Here is a 6505-nt window from a genome sequence, read left to right as displayed (position 1 = left end):
TTGTGTCATGGAGTGCAAGAAAACAGGCCACAGTATCTAGGTCAAGCACAGAGGCTGAATATAAGGCTTTGGCTAATGCTACAGCTGAAGTGATGTGGATACAAACGTTACTGTATGAGCTTGGGGTTAAAACTCCACAGGCTGCGAGATTGTGGTGTGATAATATTGGTGCAACATATCTCTCAGCAAATCCTGTTTTTCATGCACGTACAAAACACATTGAAGTTGATTTCCACTTTGTCAGAGAAAAGAGTAGCTCGAAAGCTTCTGGAAATTCGGTTCATTCCTACAGGAGATCAGCTCGCAGATGGTTTTACAAAACCTCTTACCGAAAGAAGGTTAAATGACTTCAAGTACAATCTCAACCTTGGCAAAGCTCCTTGAGGTTTAGATTGAGGGGGAGTGTTGGAATATACGTATAGGGATAGAATTCTTTGTTTAAATTCTGCCTAGCTCTATCCTTTCTTCTGTTCCCGATTCTCCTGTAACGACCTATCTGGTCGATCTCCAGATCGTTCCATCGATCTCCCCTTGTAACTTGTGTGCCAAGGCTTTGCCTCAATATATACATGCGGCCCGAAACAAAGGGTTCTACGCTTTCCAAATACTTTTACAGTGACGAATAGCACGACTCGGGTCGTGCTATTCGTCACCCTGGGTGAGGAATTCTTATTCCTCACCCCAGCCGAGCCAAAGCTTGAAATGTAAATTTACCTGACGCATGGCCCTGGCAAGGAAGCGTAAGAAAAGCCTGGACCGCAGAGCTTCTGAGGCAAATTTACCTCGCGCGTCTCTGCTGCCAAAAAAAGGGAAGGGATATCTATTTTTTTTGGAAGAAAGCCCACTTTCTATGGGTCGTGGGAGACTGGTAGGGGAGGTGCCATATTCCACACCATCTCCACCAGACCGTCCATCCACCGCCGCCACGACGGTTCCCCATCGCCGAAGGCCAGCAAAACAGGTCACTATATCCCTGCGGTCGTGAACTAGCTCCGGTGGCTTTGTACGAGGAGAAGAGGTCGTCCCGCCGGCGTGATCCAATTCAACGGAAGCGACGCCGCCGCCTCGTCCAAGCGCGACCTCAGCTCCACGCCGGCGCTTGGTCGCTTCCCCGCGCTCTGCAAGCTCGGGGACTGTTTCTCTCCTGTCCCATCCTCACCTCCCCGATTGGAAGGATCTAGAGATTTCACCAGCCGCCCTTGAGTCATTACAATCTACGTAGGTATCATCGACCTCCTCTTCAAGTTTGGTCTCTCCTCCTACTTCATGAGCTCATGTAATGATGTAAATGGGGATTCCTACCTATTTTTTGATAGACTGGAGGATGTTTGTGTCATCAAGAGTGCATCCGAATTTGTTTGCATGAGTTTGACATCAAAACGGGGATGGTAAGTTGTGATGGGGAAAATTACTTGTCAAGGAATCACTCATGTCTGTTGTATTGAGAGGAGCATGAAATTACCATTCTATGTGAAATAAACATTCATATGCTCAGGCTTATAATATCAGAATTTTCTTGGCGTATCCGCCACAATCCTAGGATGGCTGCGACCTCAGCATCGTTTTTCTTCATTGTAGTTTGCGTACTTTCTAGATGCTAATTTTGTTGGCCAAGTTCTTGTACTGTTTCCTGATTCTTATCGAGATACCCATATCCAATTCCAAAAGGAAGGTATTTTTGTCCAACTAGTGTTGTTCTTGATGTTGTTTGAAGCACCTCTCATTCCTTAGTTCAATCTTTTTGTGTTAGGGATCCAGGTGTGGCCTCACCATGTACATATGCTCCCTCAAAACATACATTTTTCTTCCTCTGCAGAATTCCCCTTTTGTGAACTGACTTTAGTTGTATAGCCTGATTGCCTTATCAAAGTCACTGAATTTCTCTTGGCTTTTTTTGGGAAGGTATGGGAGAAATGTTTTGTTCTACGATATATCGTTGTACCACAATACATGATGAGCAGATCTTGCTGCAAAATATATTGTTGAGGTGCCGCTAGTAGCTCAGAGTCATACCTACAGCTAGTAGCTCCTCCAAACATTATTATAATGTTACTACTTAATGTATATTCTGGAGGTGCTGCTAAAATTTCCTACTAGAATAAAATAAATCATTTTTGGGATTCCTATCTATTTAGAATGCATATGTGACTTTCCTACCATATATGTATGGGTTTAAAGTAGATATACCTCATGCTCGAGTTAAAGTAAACACTTCACATACTTCTTGTAGAGTTTACTATTATTTTTTGAGTTTTTTGGGTGCAATCATTGATTTTCACATAAAAATTAGGAAATTACGTTTTCAGGTAGGAATTATATCACAAAAGGCATCCCCAGGCGTGCCATTTTCACAGTTGAAAGAAGATGATAAGCTTCTAGTCGTCAACAAATGTATTGATGAATTTCCACAATTAGTAATGCAAATTAGCGTCGGCTTCAGTTTTCTGGTTTTCTTTTGCAATCTGCATCTCCATAGATTGTTTGGGCAATATAGAACTGAAGCACTTGCAGTTTCTGTACAGTTTTGGATATAATATCATTAATAAATATGTTGAGGACTAAAATCTTATCAATCAATTGGATGCTAAATTTTGTAGTTGAGAAATAGCTAACTCTCTCCCTGCAAAATAAAATGTAGTGAAGTAGTTAGCTCTCATATGAGCACGTATTTAGATCTTCTGGCACTGTTATGCATGGATCTAACTAGAAGCTTCATTTGGGTGAAAGACCATTGTCTTGAGATTGAAATTCATGATGATATACTACTTGTTCTATACAGATGAAACAAATCTCTGTGTATACAGGTATTTGGTACTTAATGTATTCCTTATTTCCTTGTTTTCTGGCTGGGCTGCTTTGTTCAGAATACGATTTTCTGTTTAGCACAACCACAACCACGTGCATCTGCTCGACCTGTTGATGCTTGCCACAAATTCAAAAGCCTGACTGAAGCTGCCAAAGCAAGAAGAAGATAGAAGAATTCTGAATTTTTATGCCATGAACGGAACATCTCATTCAGCTGGACTCTAGTTATTCAGTTCACAAAAGATAGATCTGAATGCAAGCGAAATTTGTAACATGAAGGCAAAGATTTCACCGCCAATTCATTTTCATGATGTATAGCGAATACTTGATTGAGGTGTAATGCATTTACCTTCTGAATTATTATGTCGATAAAATTGCTCCATGCGAGTGTTTGTCAAAATTCCGTGTAGAAGTAGCACGTCAAGTTTGTTATACTAATTTGTGTGTTTTCAACAGATTATGATAGGCTTGTCACTAATAGTATTGTTGAGTGTATCTGCGAAATCTCATGTTTATTTTTAGGTTTGGGATTCCTGCTCTGCATTTTACTGTTTTGCACATCTGTTATCTACCAGATCATCAAGTCGTTTGTTCAACTCATTAGCTCTAGACAACTCGCAAAACGTTTCCTGATTGTTGTTGCCAAGATATAGTAATTGCTGCAATGGTCATTACACCACATAAAAACTGCTCGAAATAAACTTGGATTTCTTATATAACTAGGTCAGTTTACAATGAACAAAGTTGATGTGAGTTCATAACTAGGTCGGTTTACAACAAATTCAGTACACTGCTTGACAAAGTAGCATCTAAAAATTCAACATCTAAAAACAAAACTATCTTTCTGTAGTAGAACACACTCCAGCCTATCTTGAGATGGGCAATAGTCTGGCCAAGCTGCAGGCGTTTGTATAGAGGTTGCAAAATCTCCATCTGGATGACCCTATAGTTTCTTCAAAGATGTATTTCTAGTTAGCCTTTACAACCACCTCGTCTAGATGACCCTAGTTTCAACAACGATTAGTGAAAAAGTTCCAGAACTTGGACAACAGTGACATTTACACATATCATTAATGCTCCTCTTGACTTCTCTGTCCTGTTTCTCTGTCAGAGATGCATGGCAAAATGTAAGCAACAAAAACTATAAGATGAAAAGAGGAACAGTAGTTTGAAAGGTACTCCTCATGCTCCCATCAGCCACGAACTAAATAGAAATGACCATGAACTAAATAAACACTTGTCTATGGCAGTGGTAAAAAAAGCCCCAAGGAAGATGACATTAATCATATTAGAGTTGATGGATCCATTCTTCACTGGATGGTGAAGTGATAGTGATATGGACGCCCAGTAGTTTCAAACAAGAAATCAAAACACAGATATGTGGGTGCTTCAGGTCCCGGAAACCGCCACCCATCTCTGCAAGGACTGCCTCTTCACCTCGTCCGTCTTCTCCATGGTGCTCTCCTGGCAGGGTGTCCATTTGAGTCCAAGTCTAGCGGCTACCTTCCCCTCCATTGAAGCCTGGTGGGAATGTCTCCTAAAGTTATCCAGCAAAGACAGTAAGAGGCGTCACAACGCCACGTAAAAATAACATTTGGAACACAACAACCCAGACAGGAAACAAGGCAATAAGGAGTATACAAATTACAAAAATTCCGAGTTGAAAAGAAAAGCAATCAGTAATGTGAAAACTGCAAGTATTCATGTACACATAGATTTCTTTTTATCTGTATAGAACGAGTAGTAGTATCATGAAGAACAACCAGAAGACAAAATCTTCCAGTTTTCATTAAAATACCCAAGAGGTATATGCACATGAAAAAGAAAGTACATTTTCTTCAAGCTCCTCAACTTCCAAAATTTTCTAAATACACGTTCATATGAGAGCTAACAACAACTTTTTATATTTTGCAGGGAGAGAGTTGGCTATTTCCAAGCTAGAAAATTCATCATCCAATTCATTGATAAGCTTCTAGTCCTCAACAAATGAATTGATAAGCTTTCACTGCATACTCAAACATGGATAATAAATGTATCTCTGGATCAACTAAACCTGTAGGCTAGAACAACGTGCTAACACACAATAGTATAAGAAACTTGCGTAGATACAATTGCTATATTTTAGAAAGGGCTAGTTTATTGTTGTTGTATAAAATACTTGAGCTTTATATAATTTTCTTGTTTCCGGGTCAATCTCCGGGTTTTTTCATAGCAGAGGCATATATAACATTTCCACGTTATGCACAGGAAAGGAGTGTTATGGCTGTCTTACATGCAACATTCATCAGTAAAGGAGGAACCATGATCCACTTCAACAAATCAAATTGGACATCTGCTCAGCGCCGCAATGATTTGCCCTCCAAAAACTAATCAGCAAAAATATTGATTGTATTAACAACAATTAGCTTCTTTACATGTTGAGCAGTAACTGCACACATTGGGGAGAGCTCTCTTAGTCAGGATCTCGACTTCGTGAGGATGCCGAGGCGAGCTCTTGGACAGGTACATAAGACACCTCCACATCCCATAATCCCATTGGTATTAATTAGTCAGAAAATTAATCAAACAACTATCTGCTCTGAGCAACTTGCCCAAAACAGAACGGTCTATGTCTAAGACGGCAAGTGAAAAAGATACCAACTGTTCAATGCCGTCAGATATTTCACATTCCAATCATAGTGCAAAATGCATCAGGCTATGAACAAAACAATACACGATTTGTAACAACAAGTCAGAGGCAACCAATTGCCAGAAGATTGTCACTTTCAAACAGAGAAGAGACTACATAACAATGATTAGAGTGGGACTTCAGACTCCGTGTTTAAATAGAGATCTATATCCAATTAGGGATTTGGGGCAAAAGAAATACAGGGCATCAACCCCATCCATAGAGGAGGCGTTGAAGAGATCTGTACTGAACTCACCAACACGTACTGGATCAAGCAACCGTGGCAGCCGGCCGGAGGATGGAACGAAGCGGTCACGGTCGATCCAGTGCCGCCGCGAGCACTGCTCATAGTGCCGCCGCCAGCACCACCTGAACTGCCGCTGCAGCCAGCCGACCACCACAAACCATGCTTCCCAACATCTAGGCCACGACGCGCTCACCACGCCGCCGTGGCCGCCAAGCACCAGGCCGTCGCGCACCCGTGGTCAACCGCCCACCCTCAGGGACGCCCAGCCTATCCGTCGACCACCACGCCATCATTCCCGCTGCCCACTCACTAAGCCGCCGACCACGACGCCGCAAGCCAGCTAACGCAAGCGAGTCGCCGCCGAAAACCGCAGGGATTGAACTTGGAATGGAGGATGCATAGGAGTAGGCTAACCCCACGAACAGAAAACAGTTTTTGCGAACTTGAAACGGGAAAATCTTACCTCGTCACAGAAAAGATTTAGGGTATGTACAATGATTCTATCTTAAGACTGCCACGTAGGATAAATGATGAGATGGAGGAGAGAGAAATCATAAGAGAAGGCTTGTCTTATCTTATTTAAGAGAAGACAAGAGATGATCTCTTAGCACAATTTGTCTCACCATGTTTTTAGAAACAACTAATTATTGAAGATAAGGCTAAGAGATGACCCATTGTAAACATGTTTTTTTGTCATCTCTAATTACATGCAAAACTTAAGATAAGACTATCTTATCAACCATTGTACATGCCCTTACCTCGCTCCTCATGATACGGTTGAGGGT

General features: G+C 41.5%; 2 long non-coding RNA genes across 3 annotated transcripts; one reads left to right on the top strand and one right to left on the bottom strand.

Annotated features, from left to right (window-relative positions):
• The first annotated feature begins 860 nt into the window (after positions 1-860).
• LOC123147312 (uncharacterized) lies at positions 861-3162 on the top strand. The gene is made up of 2 exons (XR_006473160.1): positions 861-1388; positions 2865-3162. It is a non-coding gene; the product is annotated as an uncharacterized lncRNA (long non-coding RNA).
• A 769-nt stretch (positions 3163-3931) lies between these two features.
• Positions 3932-6181, bottom strand: LOC123147311 (uncharacterized). Of its 2 annotated transcripts, none has more exons than XR_006473159.1 (2): positions 5078-6181; positions 3932-4342 (listed from the first exon to the last, which is right to left on the bottom strand). It is a non-coding gene; the product is annotated as an uncharacterized lncRNA (long non-coding RNA). The 2 variants fall into 2 exon arrangements; XR_006473158.1 differs by having other exon boundaries at positions 5730-6181.
• Positions 6182-6505: the final 324 nt, after the last annotated feature.

The sequence above is a fragment of the Triticum aestivum genome, chromosome 7A (assembly GCF_018294505.1).
Source record: "Triticum aestivum cultivar Chinese Spring chromosome 7A, IWGSC CS RefSeq v2.1, whole genome shotgun sequence".
NCBI classification, from domain to species: Eukaryota; Viridiplantae; Streptophyta; class Magnoliopsida; order Poales; family Poaceae; genus Triticum; species Triticum aestivum.
The sequence above is the reverse complement of the archived record's forward strand: the minus strand, read 5'-3'. Positions and strand labels throughout refer to the sequence as shown.